The sequence below is a fragment of the Symphalangus syndactylus genome, chromosome 7, assembly GCF_028878055.3.
Source record: "Symphalangus syndactylus isolate Jambi chromosome 7, NHGRI_mSymSyn1-v2.1_pri, whole genome shotgun sequence".
Lineage (NCBI taxonomy): Eukaryota > Metazoa > Chordata > Mammalia > Primates > Hylobatidae > Symphalangus > Symphalangus syndactylus.
In genome coordinates this window covers 18122942-18141262 of record NC_072429.2, presented here as the reverse complement: position 1 = coordinate 18141262, position 18321 = coordinate 18122942, and positions in this window count along the sequence as shown.

Sequence of the window (18321 nt, the reverse complement as noted above, 5' to 3'; positions counted from 1 at the left end):
AGGAACCCAAAGTGACCAGGCAGCTGTAACTTGAAGTTTAGTGGGACTCTTATTGTGCTCCTTGGTGGAAACATTTCCCCGCTTTGTAAACAGGTCTTCTAGACCTACAGAGAGTAAAATTTCAAAAACAGGAAGCATAAATTCCCCAAGTGAATCCCTGAGAGTGGTGTCATTCTTTGTCTGAAGACCCATATTTCCTGCTTGCAGGGGACATGATACCATATAATGGCCACTGTTTTAAGGTATATGCCATGCCCCATACATACAGGGTTTAAATCTCTAAGCTGGTGTTTCAGTTGCACCTTCAAGTGGCCATTCCATTACTCTATCAGGCTGGCAGCTTCTGGATGGTGTGGCACATAGTAGGACCTCATGGGCCCACCATAGCACCTGCTTTGCTTTAAGTCTGCTTGTTAAGCAATATTGTTCAGGACCCCATGTGGGTAGATCAGACAGCCTATGAGCCCTTAGATGGTTGTACTGGCTAAGACAGTGCGGGAAGGAAAGGCAAACCCATTCTTAGAGTTCTGTAACAGCATCTCCTGCAGAAAACAACCACCACTGAGCTTCTCATGACAACGTTGGCTCCTTGCCCACACATTTCCTATCTCCTTGGTCAATGGAGAGCCCTTCTGGCCTTCCCAGGGACATGGTCAGCTGGTGGGTTTTTCTGTCTCATCCAGGAGGCCCATTCTAGCATGCCCATTTCTCTGAGCCCTTTCATCCTTCCCTCCACTTGCAGTGCAGTGGTAGTTCTGGCATCTCTACATTGTTCAGTGTGGGTCATTACTTTTTCCATCTTTTAAGAGCCATCTGGGCAGCACATCTAAACCATCCCCTGGGGCCCTTGCCGGGGTGTTAGATCCTGTGACACTGGAGAGAGCCCCTGCACATCAACAAACTCTACCTTACCCAGTTAATACTTCGACCCCCTTGAGGCATCCCCCAGAATCCTCCACAGTCACTCCCACCCCACCCCATCATTGCAAGTTTGGGCTTGTACAGGTTGGTCAGGTCTGATATACAATCCCTTTCTTTCCATAGCAGGCCCAGTATTTCCTGAGTTGATCCAGGCAGACACTTTTCGCCTGGGTTATCAGTCTGGTGGCTAGGAGAAGAGGTGGGGCCAATCCCGAGGGAGGGCAGCATTGTTTTATAAGGCACCTGCCCTATTTAAGGTCTCTGCATGGTATTCCAGTAAGATGTATGGAGGTGGGGGCTTTATCATCCAGCAGGGGTTACAAGGACACTTCTGCAGTTTCAAAGGGTTCAGGAGTAACTGGAGATTCAAAGTTCTTAAGTTTATACCTTTAAATAGCCCCTCCTTAGGCTCAGGGCCTCCTCTTTTGGTATTAGAGCCTTGTGTTTGGTATAAAGACACATGCTTTGCTGGTAATTGGCATTTGTTGAAGTCTTATTATGCAGTCCTGTGCTTGTTCTTCAACTGTGCCCACCCTCCAGCTGCAGGGGATGAGGGTCTCCTTAAATGCTGCCAAGTGGGCCGCTGAGTCTTAGACTTTGCTTTAAGTTGTTGTCCAACGTGTCCATCATTTTTTCTCTTCAACAAATCAGCAGTGCTTAGCAAGCCACTGAGTTCCACACTCTTTGTTCACAGTACCCCTGCCCCTGACCTCTCAAATGCCAGAAAGGCCATATCAGCTCATGCACCCCTTCCAATGTTACCTGACCCTGTTCACCAGGAGCGAAAGTCTTAGCCCCCTGCGCACTGTGGCACACCAGGGACTCTCAATAGTGCCACCAGTGATGGGTGTTTACTGCCATCTTGTCAGAGAAGGACCTAACCACAGAGTTTGCTTCTCAGTCACTCCTGGTACTGATTGGTCTTGGGTTGCTTTTCCTGAAAGCAGAGCCTGAGATGGGGATGGTTGTTAAAGTGGGCTTTTTGTTTTTTTTTTTTCAAAAAACAAGGGGAATGAAGGAAACAAGATAAAGCTGGTGAAAAGCTAAGCTTTTCAGAATGTGGCCTCAGTGGGAATCTGGTTTTAGCCTGGTTTCCCTGTGACTCTCTGGAGCACAAATGGTGCCACAGAGATGGCCCCAACTTGAGGTTAGGGAGCCTGACTTTTCTATCTCCCAATGCCAAGCAGTTATTGGCCCCCTCTCCTGCCAAGGAGCACAGATTGTATTGTTCCCTTCTTCTTCAAATCTGTCATAGGAGAAAGGAGATCCTCAGCCTCAGGGTACAGAAGCTCCAAGAAGAGGTTTGGCCTTTGGCCCAGTTTCTCTGGAAAACACTTTCAGGTTTGAAGACATTTTAATTCATTGTGACGCCACGTCACTGATATGCTGGGACAGTTGTTGGCATGAGGACGATGAGGAGGCCCGGCAAATGTGGCTGTGGAGCCAGGTTTGCCCTGTGGGATCAATCCTATAGTTAGATAATCACGGACACCACAGGGATTGTATTCTTTTTTGTCTCTCTCGATTCCTGGGATGTTCACTACATGTTCAGTAATTATTGACTGAGTTAGAGAATCAACATCAAACCTGAAGAACTTGGGGTATAAGCACCAATTTTATGCTTTTCAACCAGATGTTCTGGGTAGGCAGGAGAGGCAGGGATGGCAGGGAAGGAAGACTGTATAGTGTTCAGAGCCTGCTTCTGCAGGCCTGTGTTGAAATCGCAGTGATGACTCTTAGCAGCAGCATGACCCTGGGCAAGTGACAACTTCTCTGAGCCTTGGTTCCCTCTTCTTCTGTTAAATGGGGATGAGAGCTACATCTACTTCATAGAACTGAAATGAGGATGAAATGAGATAATACATGAAATATACTTAGGGATCATGCTAGGCATCTAGTGACTGCTGAGTAAACACTATATTATTATTATTATTATTATTATTATTATTATTGAGACAGAGTTTGTTCTTGTTGCCCGGGCTGGAGTGCAATGGTGCCATCTCGGCTCACTGCAACCTCTACCTCCTGGGTTCAAGCTAGTCTCCTGCCTCAGCCTCCTGAGTAGCTGGGACTACAGGTACTCACCACCAAGCCTGGCTAATTTTTGTATTTTTAGTAGAGATGGGGTTTCACCGTGTTGGCCGGGCTGGTCTCAAACTCCTGACCTCAGGTGATTCACCCGCCTCAGCCTCCCAAAGTGCTGGGATTGCAGGCCTGAGCCACTACACCCGGCCATATTTTTTATGAGACGGGGTCTTGCTATGTGGCCCAGGCTGGTCTCAAACTCCTGGCTCAAGCAATACTGCCTCTACCTCCTGAGAATTCTGTTATTGATAATGAAGTGTTATCTGAATTTCTGGGGGCAGTGAGGATTCTGGAGGCAGCATGATAGAGTGGAAGAAGCCAGTACCTTGAAGTCAGAGAGAACTGGTTTATATTTCTGACTCTACTACTTTCTGGCTGTGTGACTATGGGCAACTTACTTCACTTCTTTGAGCCAAGGTATTCTCATCTACCAAGAAAGAGTCTTACATCTGTATTGCAGAATTTTGGTAAGTAAAACATCTAGCCCAGGTTATAGCTCACAGTTGGCACTTAATTAATGCCAATTATCTTTCTTCTTCTCATTTTACAACTACATATTTAGTCCACGCCTCTATTTACTCACATGTGGCTTGAGGCCAAAGCTGGCAATTAGCCTTTTAAGTTTCTCAAGGATAGGAAGGTAGGGCACAGAAAGAATGAGAGCATTCATTAAATGCTCACTTTAGAAGGCACAGTCCTCCTGCATTCCAAGAAGCTATGTATTAATTGGAACAGAAATATGCAGGATGAAACAAAGACAAGAGGCTTGGAGCTGCCATCTTAACAGCAGGAGATGTAACCAATCCTTAGGAATGTCTGCTTCTCCTAATCCTTAATTTTGACGATGATGAAAGGAGGGAAGATGACGGCAGCTAGTACTCATTGAGCACTTATTCTTTTCTAGGCAAGGGGCTACCACTTGACATGCCATATTTCCTTTAATCTTCTTAATAACCCAATGAGGGAGATATAATCATCCCTATTTTACAGATAAGGAAAGTGAGTCACAGAGAAGGAAACTTCTGAAGTCACTGGCTAGTAAGAGGCATGCTGTGATTAGGATGGAAGTTGGCCTGAGTACAGAGCCCCAGATCATAAGCAGCACCCCACTATATCACATGCACTTTCCTAGAGTCAAAAAGCCAAGGAAATGCCCTGTGAGAGGGCTTCTTAGAGAAATATGGAATCTGTTACCACTTTAATAAAAAGGTGTTTACCTATCAGCTATAAATCTCCCCTAAAGGGAATAACTTTTGAAAATCTTTCATACTGTTCCTGAGAGGTTTTTTTTTTTTTTTGACAAAGTCTCGCTCTATTGCCCAGCAATTCTCCTGCCTCAGCCTCCTGAGTAGCTGGGATTACAGGCGCCCACCACCATGCCTGGCTAATTTTTGTATTTTTAGTAGAGATGGGGTTTCACCCTGTTGGCCAGGCTGGTCTTGAATTCCTGACCTCAAGTGATCCGCCTGCCTCAGCTTCCCAAAGTGCTGGGATTACAGGTCCTAAGAGTTTTTTTAATGAGTGAGAAAATATTTATTTTGCATGGTTAATAAACTAGACACCTACAGTGGCTTCTTAGTCATATTGAGATATTACTATCTCAGTGGTGAGAAGAAAAATCACTTAGAAAAAGAAAAAGCTTAGGAGTGTCATCTCTGGTTATTAGGAAGGATTGTTTTTCTATTTTACATTTTCTAAAAATTCTGTGGTTTTTGTTTCTGATGTCGGTGATCAGGAAGCAAAAAGTTAAAGACAATTGGGGAAAAGGATCTTCTGTGTTGTGAGCAATTAGAGATCTACAACTGTATGGAGAATAAAAACTTATAGAACCGAATGATGCAGACTCTGGGGCCCAAGAACCTTAGAAGCTTTTCTTGTCTGTTAAGATAGGTTAAAGCCATGAACAAGTGTGCCTTTAGAACAAGAAATTTTCACTAGGACATTCACAGCATTCCTGATGAGTGACATCGCTTCAAGTCCAGTGAATTATTCTAACAGGCATAGCATGAGTACAAAGTGACCCAGTTGTGAATATTCAGGGCTGGGAAGCCATGAGAGGAAATTGACGTTGGGGACAATCTGTAAGGGCAACATATTCTCGTACAGATGAAATGGTGGGCTGCTTCTCACCAGCTAGTTTTCTGTATGTCCCCAGAATGTCTAATGTCTTCTCCCAGTAGAGCTCTTAAAGAAAAGCTCTGTTACCTTTTATTAAAAATTCTGGGCTCAAATGCTATAATTAAAAGAAAAAAATTAGTATGCCCAATACTGACCTTTGAAATACTAGGATATAGAAGGGAATAGGGTAAGATCTCAGCTGTCGTAAAATTTACATTCTAGGTATACATCATTTTTGTTAAGTCAAGAGAGATTGCGTTACATGAACTAGATAAATATTCCCTTTATTCAGCCAAAAAGTGTGTTATGACACTTTTTTGCAGTGGTGTGATCATAGCTCACCACAGCCTTGAACTCCTGGGCTCAAGTGATCCTCCAGCCTCAGCCTCCTGAATTGTTAGGATTACAGGTGTGAACGACCGCACATGGCCCTCTTTTTTCTTTTGTAATTAGCTTTTCTTTCTCGTTAGTGAGGTGCTTCAATTTTTGGCATTTGCTTAGTTTTCAAGGTACTTATCGCTTTTTGTTCCTAGTGTTTCTACAGATTTGTCAAATGCCTATCAAGAAGATTTCTAAATGTTCAAAGACATCAGATTATCAATTCCATGCTTCCCCCTCTCTCCACACCCCCCAAGAGACCTCTCTTCTGCTTCCCTACATCTTCTTTCTCGAATCTAGCCAGCTGATACCTGCCACAAGTGTGGGTTAGCCCTCTATTTTCTCTTCCACTGTGTTACTGCATTCCTTATACATTCTTCATGCTTCCGTAAGAAAGATTGCTTGAGAGACCTTGCATAACTAAGTAGGTGGCTGGACTTCCCTCACACTTGATTGATAGCTTGGCTTTGCAGAGAGGTCGTGATTGAAAATAATTTTTCATAAGAATTTTCAAGCCTGTTGAAAAATCTGTTGCAATTATGGCTCCCTTTCCTTTATATATGAGGTTTTTTTTCACTCTCTGGGTTCTTTTAGGATTATTTCTTTATCCAGTAGAGAGATATTTCACAATGATGAACCTTTGGGATGAGTCTTAAATTTGTTTTGCTTGATGCTTGGTAGAATTTTTCAATTCGAAAACTCATTCAATTCTGGGAAGCTTAATTTACAGCAAAAGCTCTGTTAATTGACTTCTACTTAATTGCCATGCTAGATTAGGCTACACCTTCCATGTTTGTTGTAGTAATTATATAAATTAGTTAAATGTTATATCTACCAATTAATATGAGTATGAAAAGAGAGTTGTTACCATGAAAACAAACCTGAAAACATTGGAAGAAATTGATGAAGGCAAGTTGCTTATGTAAAAAATGGAGAAAATAGAAATTCTAGAATAATTCAGCACTCAAGATTACTTCAAAGGTGGCTTTAAGTTCTTGCCCTTCTTTAAGTCATCGGAAATTGAAAATCTAAAACAACACCACTATAGAAAACACACTGGCAGATCCAGTTAGCAGACCCATACTAAAAAAAGAAAAAAAAAAAAGCCTTGGCCTTGAATGAAAAGATTGGTGAGTGAATACACATTAATGTGGTTTAACGTAAAGAGAAAGTACTAAAATACTAAAAGTGCAGAAAGTTGGCAGATACCACCTTAAGCAAGTGATCAAAGTTGACATCCTGAATACTGAGTGGAGCTGACATCATGTACTTCCTAATGGGGTGCACTGAACACCACACTAAATCTCTTCACTGGGACTTCTGCCAAAAAGGCAAACCTTCAACCTAGTCACAAGGACACATGAGATAAACACAAGTTGAGAGACATTCTACAAAATATCTGGCCTGCACAATTAAAAAATATCAATGTCAAGAAGGGCAGTGAGCTGGGCGCAGCAGCTCACGCCTGTAATCCTGGCACTTTGGGAGGCTGAGGTGGAAGGATTATTTGAGGCCAGGAGTTTGAGACAAGCCTAGGCAACATAGTGAGATCCCTGTCTCTACCAAAAATGAAAAAACAATTAGCTGGGCATGGTGGCACATGCCTGTAGTTCCAGCTACTCAGGAGGCTGAGGTGGAAGGATCTCTTGAGCCCAGGAGTTCGAGGCTGCAGTGAGCTATGATGGTGTCACTGCATTCCAGCCTGGTGAGAGAGGGAAACCTTATCTCAACAACATCGACAATGGGCTGATTAAAGGAGACCAAAGTGGCATAACAAATAGATGTAATATGTAATCCTGAACAGTTTTAAAGAACATTTTTAGGACAACTGATAAAATTTGAATATGGGCTGTAGATGAGATAACAAATAGTATCATATCAATGATAAATGTCCTGATTTTGATAATTATACATGATTATGTATAATCCTTGTTCTTGGGAAATTCACCCTGATGTATTTAGGGGTAAAGGGGAATAATGTCTCCAATATATTTTCAAAGAGTTGAGATAAATGATATAAAAAAATAGAATTTTAAAGCAAAGCAAATGAGGCTAAATAGAAACAATAGGTGAATCTGGGTAAAAGGTATACAGAAGTTTTTTATATTGCTTATGCAATTTTGGGGTAAGATTGCAATGATATAAAACCCAGAGTTGTAAAAATGCTTAAGGTAAATATTTATAATGCTAATCTACTCTGACTAACTACTTATATAATCTAATTTTCTCTGAACTGACCAGCCTTGGACCTTCCAGGGCAGAGTAGAGTATGGTGCCACGAGTGAATGTTTGGGATCAAAGGTTGCACGTGGGAGAACAGAGCAATGAGATTGAAGAGAGAGGCAGAGACCAGATGGTGAAGATGTTGTACCCAATTTAAAGGACTTGACCTTTGGTGAGCTGCTGGAATGTTGTTAAGCATGGGAGTGATGTGAACCCATTTATATTTCAGAAAGATCACCCTGGCACCTGGAGTGCAGAATGAATAGGGGAGTGAAGGGGAAGATGCAGGATCGAGGCTACTGGAGTCATTGAAAAGAGGAATAATTGGGTCTTGCATTAAATCTGTGGCAGTAGGGATAAAATGAAGTGGAGGGATGCATGACCCTTCTGAGGTGGAATCATCAAATGGGTAACTGACTGAGGAGTGACCCGGAGGGAGTGGGAGCACTACACGCTGACTCCCAAGTTGTCTTCTTAGGTTACTGGGACATAGTGATACCATTAACCTAGTGATGAAGGATTTTTCTTGGTCACTCTGTGGGCCGGAAACTTCCGGTTGGCGATGCCCCTCATGAGCCCACGGTAGGAGAGGCCCTGACTGCCCTGGCACAGATCTTGTGGCTGCCAATGACTGCATGCTCAGCCCATGGTGGGAGGAAGTGTGTGAGTGAGCGAGTGTGGAGTCTGGCCGGCCACTCCAGGAGCAGGCTCCATGCAGGGCTGTGGCTGGACCCAGGCAGGTTGCAAGTGACTCCCATGGTGGATTCTGGTGTCCAGACGAGGGGAACGTGGTGGTCCCAAACAGGGGTGCCTGTGACCCCGAGGCCCCAGAGGGGATGTGATGATAGCTCTTTCAATCCCGCCATCCACAGCCTGATGAATGGCAGTGCATTAAGAGCCCTCTGTCAGTCTCATCACCCTGCTCTGGCCAGCGGCCCAGAGGCTGGTTCAGCCCCAGCACTACTTACCGTTGCATGGGGTGGCTGATGGGCTGCGGTGTTACTGCCTTCTTCATATGGGCATTCAGCAGGGTCCTGAGTTCTTGTCCTGCATCCAAGAAGAATGAGCTTATGCTGACAGCCACGGGTAAGCAAGGTGAAGAGTTTTTTTTTTTTAAAGAAAATATATGCTTTTATTTTTCCGTGTATACAAACACAACTGAATATAAAATGCACAAAGTAAGAATTATATGGGGAAAAAAAATCAGATACGTTCATATGTATATCACCTTTTCAAGGCTATTTCCATCCAGAATAACCTTGGTTTGCCAGGGCCAATAGAAAGAAGTCACAAAATCACCGTTAGTCAAATTTGTGTGTTTGCTTTCTTCTATAATTCCAATACCTCCACCATCAATGACTTGAGATAGCTGCCAAGGTGTTATATAATCAGTGTCAGTGTCTTCATTCATTCTACAATGAAGGCTGTCACTTCACACTTGGAAGGTTGCACAGCAGCCAGACAGAGGTGCTCCTCACTTCTCAGATGGGGTGGCGGCCGGGCAGAGATGCTCCTCACTTCCCAGACGGGGTGGCGGGCAGAGGCGCTCCTCACTTCCCAGACGGGGTGGCCGGGCAGAGGCGCTCCTCACATCCCAGACGATGAGCGGCCAGGCAGAGACGCTCCCCACTTCCTAGACGGGGTGGCTGGGCAGAGGCTATAATCTTAGCACTTTGGGAGGCCAAGGCAGGCGGCTGGGAGGTGGAGGTTGTAGCGAGCCGAGATCACACCACTGCATTCCAGCCTGGGCAACATTGAGCGTTGAGTGAGCGAGACTCCGTCTGTAATCCCAGCACTTCGGGAGGCCGAGGCGGGCAGATCACTCGAGGTCAGGAGTTGGAGACCAGCCTGGCCAACATGGCGAAACCCCGTCTCCACCAAAAATACAAAAACCAGCCAGGCGTGGTGGTGTGCACCTGCAATCCCAGGTATTCGGCAGGCCGAGGCAGGAGAATCACGGGAGCCCGAGGCAGGGAGGCCACAGTGAGCCGAGCTCATGCTGCTGCACTCCAGCCTGGGCAACAGAGGGAGACCGTCTCAAAAAAAGAAAGAAAAAGAAAGGAAGGAAGGAAGGAAGGAAGGAAGGCAGGCAGGCAGCAAGGTGAAGAGTTTTATGGAGCGACAAAACAGCTCTCAGCAGAGAGGGGACACGAGGATGGTCCACCACCCAAAGTCGGGTGGTCTCTCTGTGTCCCAGTGTGGCTGAGTTTGGGGTTTTTTTTTTTATTTTATTTTGTTTTTTTTAATTAAATTTTTTTGCACCCAAAAACAATAAACATTGTCTAAAAATACATACAAACAAAAACATGCGTATCAAACATATTAGGAAGGTTGCACATGGGAAGTCGGGGAATAGAAATGGGGGGTGGGAGTTAAAATAAATGAGAGAGGGACTTTATATGGATCAGTGATAATAACTCAATCCTCTATTTGACAAAGAAGAGGGAGAAGGAAGAGGAAGAAAAAGAAAGTGGGATAAAGGATCAGAAAGGGAGGAAAATAGAAAAAATTAGAGTATGACTCCAGGGTAGACCTGTTTTGTTGTCACTGAGTTGGTTGGTTGGTTTGTCTGTTGTATTTTTCATGTTTCGCCAAGTTGGCCAGACTGGTCTCGAACTCCTAGCCCGAAGTGATCAACCCGCCTCGCCCCCCAGAGTGCCGGGACCACAGGCGTGAGCCACCACGTCCAGCCCCCACATTGCTTCTGGCCTCCGTGGTAGACCTCCCAGACGGGGCGGCCAGGCAGAGATGCTCCTCACTTCTTCCCAGATGACGGGTGGCTGGGCAGAGGCGCTCCTCACTTCCCAGACGATGGGTGGTCGGGCAGAGGCGCTCCTCACTTCCCAGACGGGGCGGCCGGGCAGAGGCGCTCCTCACTTCCCAGACGGGGCGGCCAGGCAGAGGCGCTCCTCACTTCCCAGACGGGGCGGCCGGGCAGAGGCGCTCCTCACTTCCCAGACGGGGCGGCCGGGCAGAGGCGCTCCTCACTTCCCAGACGGGGCGGCCGGGCAGAGGCACTCCTCACCTCCCAGACGATGGGTGGCCGGGCATAGGCGCTCCTCACTTCTTCCCGGACGGGGCGGCCGGGCAGAGGCGCTCCTCACTTCTTCCCGGACGGGGCGGCCGGGCAGAGGCGCTCCTCACTTCTTCCCGGACGGGGTGGCCGGGCAGAGGCGCTCCTCACTTCTTCCCGGACGGGGCGGCCGGGCAGAGGCGCTCCTCACTTCCCAGACGATGGGTGGCCAGGCAGAGGCGCTCCTCACTTCCCAGACGATGGGTGGCCGGGCAGAGGCGCTCCTCACTTCCCAGACGATGGGTGGCCGGGCAGAGGCGCTCCTCACTTCCCAGACGGGGTGGCCGGGCAGAGGCGCTCCTCACTTCCCAGACGATGGGTGGCCGGGCAGAGGCGCTCCTCACTTCCCAGACGGTGGGTGGCCGGGCAGAGGCGCTCCTCACTTCCCAGACGGTGGGTGGCCGGGCAGAGGCGCTCCTCACTTCCGAGACGGGGCGGCCGGGCAGAGGTGCTCCTCACTTCCCAGACGATGGGTGGCCCGGCAGAGGCGCTCCTCACTTCCCAGACGATGGGTGGCCGGGCAGAGGCGCTCCTCACTTCCCAGACGATGGGTGGCCGGGCAGAGGCGCTCCTCACTTCCCAGACGATGGGTGGCCGGGCAGAGGCGCTCCTCACTTCCCAGACGATGGGTGGCCAGGCAGAGGCGCTCCTCACTTCCCAGACGATGGGTGGCCGGGCAGAGGCGCTCCTCACTTCCCAGACGGGGCGGCCGGGCAGAGGCGCTCCTCACTTCCGAGTCGGGGCGGCCAGGCAGAGGCGCTCCTCACTTCCCAGGCGATGGGTGGCCGGGCAGAGACGCTCCCCACCTCCCAGACGGGGCGGCGGCCGGGCACGGGCTGCAATCCCAGCACCCTGGTAGGCCAAGGCAGGCGGCTGGGAGGCGGAGGCTGCCACGAGGCCAGGCCACGCCACCGCACTCCAGCCCGGGTAACACCGAGCACCGGGTGAGCGAGACTCCGTCTGCAGTCCCAGTACCTCGGGAGGCTGAGGCGGGCAGAGCACTCGGCGTCAGGAGCTGGTGACCAGCGTGGCCAAGATGGCGAACACGTGCCTGCAGCCAAAGGAGAAAAAGCAGGCAGCGGTGGCGCGCGCCGGCAGTCCCAGGCAGTCCGCGGCGCGGGCAGCAGGGAGCCAAGTAGATTGCAGCCTGGGCCACAGAGAAAGAAAGAAAGAAAGAGAGAGAGAGAGAGAGAGAGAAAGAAAGAAAGAAAGAGAAAGAAAGAAAGAAAAGGAAGGAAGGAAGGAAAGAGTTTGGGGTTTTTATAGGCACACAATGGGGGAGGTGCAGGCTGTAGGTAGCATTAGCAAAGGCAATATTTGATTGGTTCAAAGCCATTATTCAGAAAGAACCAATTGGGAAAGAGCAAGTAAATAGGAATGCAAGTTCTCACTCTGGTCCAGACTTCATCCGGAAGCAGCAGCTTGGTTTTCAGGCTTTAAACTGTCTTTGGCTTGAAGATGGGGTTTTACCGGGGACCCATCCTTGTCTACCTAGGATTTGTCTGCCTCCTGTCACTATCACTAGTAGGGACTTCAGTAGGAGAAACAGAGTGGGAGTGGAGTGGGCAAGTAGGGCAAGGTGATGACTTCTGTTTAGATCATGAGGAACTGAAGGTTTACGGGATATTGGAGGAGCGAACATGAGGTTATCTGCAGGCCATCCTCTCCTCAGTTCATGGCACACCAAAAACGTGTATGTTATAATTGATGAGTGTGGAACTTCTGCCAGATTGCTTTCCAGTTTAGTTCTATTCATTTTCGCTCCCATCAGTAATACAAAAGGATTTGTTGGCATTTCCCCACATCCTTGCCAACACTGGTATTTTCTGACTTCCAAATTTTTGCTAATCTGATGGAGATATCTAATGTTAGTTTATATTTCATTGTTTGCAGTAAGTGTAGGCTTTTTTTTTTCTTTTTCTATTTTACTTTCTTTTTTTGTGCTTATTAGCCACTCAAGTTTCCTCTTTTGTAAATTGTCTAGGTATACCACTTGCTCATTTTTCTATTGGGTTTCCAGTTCTTTTCTTGGGGATTTCAAAAAAGTTTTGGAGTATTTCAGATAGTAACTTCTTATCAACTTTAAATACTACTAGTATCTTTTCCTAATTTGTCATCTGTGCATTTTGCCTGTAAAATCTCTAAGTTTGATGAAGTCAAAATGTAGGATTTTTTTTTTTTCCCTAAAAGATGTGTGCTTTTATTGTTTTAACAGGTCCTTCCTCACAGGTCACACAGATATTATTTTCTATTAATTGTATAGTTATACCTTTTCCATTTATGTCTTTATTTTTTCTGTAATTCACCATTACATATAGGGGTTTGCGAGCATCCAACCTTATTTTTCTAGGTAAACTGGTTTTCCCAACATAATCTCTAAGAAAATCTTTCCATTTTATTTGTTATTACATAACAAATTCTTATGGGCCTATTTTTGAGCTCTCAATTTTGTTCCATTGGTTTCTTTCTTAACACTGAGGAGAGCAAAAATCACCTGGTGACCATACAGCAGCCATGGAGACAAAAACTCCTTATCTGAGGAATTTAGAAGTATAATGAAGGGAGCAAAGCCCACCTGGTGGCCATCAGGTGGGCCATTTAGAGACCAAAAACCTCCTTATTTGAGGAATTTTAGAAGTAATTAGACTTCCCTATTATCTAAAGTCAGCACCTGGTTCCAGGCCTCTTTTCAACTTAAAATTTATAAGTAACTAGAATTTCTATACGTCTCAGAATACATGCATGGCAAAACTCATTGTGCAACCCTTGCTGACATTAAGGCATCAGAATGTCTACAAATGTAATCATTTATCAGGTAAACTACCCTTCATCTCCTGCTTTGAAGTCCATAAATGCTCCTAAGGAAAATTCACTATGGTGGGCTTAGTTCTCTCTTGCTAAGGCACGCCCCTGCACCCCATCTGCAGTGTTCTTTCTTTCTAATAAAACTTTCCTTTTTCAAACCTATACCGCTGTCATTAAATCCTTCTTATCAACCTGTGAGTCAACCACTTTCCGATACCAGAGCTCTGATACCTCACGTGGCAAACACCACCACACTGGATTAATTATTGTGATTTTAAAATATGCCTTCACATCTAGTAAGGTAAGCATCTCTTCCTTGCTTTTTTGTTCTCCCCAAATTTACTTAGCTATTTGTAGACATATATTTTACCAATCACTTATAGGAAACATACTTACTAGATCTTTTTAAAAATAGGCCAGGCCTGGGCCGGCTGCAGTGGCTCATGCCTGTAATCTTAGCATTTTGGGAGGCTGAGGCAGGTGGATCATTTGAGGTCAGGAGTTTGAGACCAGCCTGGTCAACATGGTGAAACCCTGTCTCTACTTAAAATACAAAGATTAGCCAGGCATGTTGGCACATGCCTGTAATCTCAGCTGCTTAGGAGACTGAGACATGAGAATCACTTGAACGCAGGAGGCAGAGGTTGCAGTGAACTGAGATTGAGCCACTGCACTCCAGCCTGGGCAACAGAGAAAGACTCTGTCTAGAAAAAAAAAAAATAGACCAAGCATTGTGGCTCATACTTGTAATCCCAGCACTTTGGGAGGCCAAGGTAGGAGGATCACTTGAGCCCAGGAGTTTGAGACCAGCCTGGGCAACATGGCATAACCCTGTCTCTACAAAAATTAGCTGAGAGTGGTGACACATGCCTGTGGTCCCAGCTACTTGGAAGGCTGAGGTGGGAGGATCACGTGAGCCTGAAAAGCCGAGATCATGCCACTGCAGTCCAGTCTGGGCGACAGAGTGGGACGCTGTCTCAAAAAAAATAAGAATCCATAGTCTGTCTCAAAGCAGTGAGTTTACTTTGATTGAAACTAAAATTAATATTATATATGGATTGATTTCTATATGACTTCACATTTACTAAACTTTATTTTTTATTTTTTCCTTTCCTGCCTTATATTAAATTGAATTTTGTTCTGTTTTGAAATGTATCATCCTATTTTTAACTAATTAAGACAAATGTGTGTGCATATCTTGTCTAACTTTTAAAAAACTTATCAGTATTGCTATCTTCTCCTCTTCTTTTTCCTCCTCCTCCTCCTCCTCCTCCTCCTTTTTTTAATTTCAGAGGCAGAGTTTTGTTATATTAGTTACTCAGGCTGGAGTGCAGTGGTGCAATCATAGCTCATTGCAGCCTCCAACTCCTGGTCTCAAGCAATCCTCCCACCTCAGTCTCCCAAGTAGCTGAAACTACAGGTGCACACCACCACACTCAACCAGTTTGTTTTATTTTATTTTTTGTAGAGACAGCATTTTGCTATGTTGCCCAGGCTGGTCTCAAACTCCTGGGCTCAAGCAATCCTCCTACTTTGGCCTCCCAAAGTGCTGGGATTATGGGTATAAGCCACCAAGCCCATCACTATCTTCCTTCTGAACAAGACAAATATGTTAGCATGCATTCATTTCCCTATTCTCTCTCTCTTGGCCTCACTTCATTCCTCTCTCCCTGTCCCTTGCCCAGTTCTGATAGTATTGTCTAGATTTTTAGTTTTGAATTGCTAGGTATTATAATGATAACGATTTTTTTTTTTTTTCAGAAAGCATCCATCTCACCAATATAATTGTTAATTTTGTGTGTCAACTTGGTTAAGCCACAGTACCCAGGTATTTTATAAAAAACCAGTCTAAATGCCACTTTGAAGGTATTTTTTATATTTGTATTTTTATTTTTTTATATGCAGTGGCTAGTTACCAGATTGAAGATATTTTTTCGATTAACATTTAAATCAGTAGTATATAGGAAACACAAACTTTACTCTACTCAACTCTTCTGACACCAGATGTGTGGGAGTTTTTCCTACACCAATTCTGCAACTGTTTAGACATCAAAGGGATATGCTAAACTCAATTATAACACTATTCAGAGTTAGTGCAGACTCCAAGGTTAAGAGCACAAGATTGCCCCCCACTTCAGATGCCAGTTGCAATCTAAAGTGTCCCGAGGTTACTCACACTTCTGTCTGATTTAGCTGTAAATTGAGGGTCCCCACAACCCCCCTCCTCAGCTTTGATAATTTGCTGTGAAGGCTCACAGAGCTCAGAGAAACACTTAATGTTTACCGATTTGTTATAAAAGATGTGACAAGAATATAGAATAGCCAGATGAGGAGGTACATAGGATGCTGTCCAGAAGGGTTTCAAGTGCAGGAGCTTGTACCCAGGGAGTTAGGGCATGCCATCTTCCCGGTACCCTCACAGCATGTGGATGTGTTTACCAACCCAGAAGTTCTCTGAATCTCTTTGATAAGAGTTTGTTTGTTTGTTTTTGAGACTGAATCTTGCTCTGTTGCCCAGGCTGGAGTGCAGTGGCACCATCTTGGCTCACTCTGCCTTCTGGCTTCAAGCGATTCTCCTACCTCCGCCTCCCTAGTAGCTGGGATTACAGGCGCATGCCACCACAACTGGCAAATGTTTTTTATATTTTTAGTAGAGACAGGGTTTCACCATGTTGTTCAGGCTGGTCTCAAATTCCTGTCCTCAAATGATCCACCCGCCTCAGCCTCCCAAAAAGCTAGGATTACAGGCATGAGCCACTGTACCCAGCTTCAATTAGGGTTTTTGTTTTTTGTTTTGTTTTGAGATGGGGTTTCACTGTGTTGCACAAGCTGGATTCAAACTCCTGGGCTCATACGATCCTCCTGCCTCAGCCTCCCAAGTGGGTGGGACTATAGGTGCACACCACCATGCCCAGTTTAGCGGTTTTATGAAGACATGATTAATTAAGGCATTGGTCATTGGTAATTAAGCTCAATCTCCAGGCCCTCCCCTCTTTCTGGAGGTGGGGAGGTGGAGAAAATGGCCTGGAACTCCCAGCTCTCTAATCACATGGTTGGTTCCCTTGGCAAACAGTTCCCCCTACATCCTTAGGGGCTTTCCAAAAGTCACCTCATTAACATAAACTCAAGTGTGTTTGAAAATGACTTGTGATAAATGACAAAAGACACTCTTTTAACCTTTCACAGAGTTTTAGGAGCTCTGTGCCAGGGGACGAAGACCAAAAAATATATTTATTATTATATCACAATATCACAAGTTGACTTTGAGTCAAGCAGGTTACCGTCTAGAATGTGGGTGGGCCTCACCCAATCAGGTGAAGGCCTTGAGGGAAAAAGTGATGGTCGTTCCCTGAGGAAGGAGGAATTGCACCTCCAGACTGCCTTAGGACTTGAACTGCAGCATATGTTCTTTCCTGGGTCTCCAGCCTGCTGGCTTGTCCTACAGTTTAGATTTACTAGCTCACATGATTGCATGAGCCAATTCCTTAAAATCTCTCTCTCGTTCTTCACACATGCACATATTCTCACACACACATATCCTGTTGATTCTGTTTCTTTAGAGAGAAAACTTTTTTTCCCTAAACTGTTAGAGAGTGGTATAACCCTGATTCTAATTCTAGATGTAAGATTTAGGGTTTGGGCTCTCAAATCTGACTGGCTGGGTTTGAATCCTGTCTCAGTCACTTACTACATGATTTTAAAACATTTTTAGTTGAAACATAATATACATATAAAGATATGAGAAAGACTGGGCATGGTGCCTCATGCATGAAATCCCAGCACTTTGGGAGGCTGAGGTGGGAGGATTGGTTGAGATCAGGAGTTTGAGACCAGCCTGGACAACATAGTGAGACCCTGTCTCTACCAATAAAAAATAAAAAAATTAGCGAGGTATGGTGGCATGTGCCTATAGTCCTAGCTACTAGGGAGGCTGAGGTGGGAGGATAGCTTGAGCTCAGGAGTTCAAGGTTGCAGTGAGCTGTGATTGTACCACTATACTCTAGCCTGGGCAACAGAGGAAGACCCTCTCTCAAAAAGGAAAAACAAACAAACATATAATAAGGGTACAGCTTAATGAATTTTCAAAACAGAACACAACAGTTAAAGGAGCATGATAAAAAACTAGAACATTACTAGCACCCAAGAAGCTACCCTTATGCCCACTTCCAGTGACTTCTCATACTCAATAAAGGAAACTACAATTGCTGACTTCTAAAAAAAATAGATACGCCTCACCAGTTTTTGTACTTTATATACAAGGAATCATACAGTGTATATTATTGTATCTGTCTTCTTATGCTCAACCTTTTGTTTGTGAGATTCATTTATGTGGTGGTATGTAGTAGTAGTTTGTTGTTGTATAGTATTTGTGTATAGTGTTTTATTATGTGACACACTAAATTTACTAATTCATTTTATTGTTGATGAGCATTTGGGTATTTTCCAGTTTCTGGTTGATTTGCCATCATGAATAAAGCTACCATGAACATTCTAGTGCATGGCTTCTGGTGAGCATAGGTGGGCATTCCTGTTGAGTATATAACTGGGAATAGAATTGCTAGTTCATGAGGTATACATAGTTCAGCTTTAGTTAGTACTGCTAAACAGGTTTCTAAAGTAATTGTGCCACTTTACACCCCCATCTCCAGTGCATAAGAGTTTCAGTTGCAGCTGGATGTGGTTGCTCACACTTATAATCCCAGCATTTTGAGAGGCTA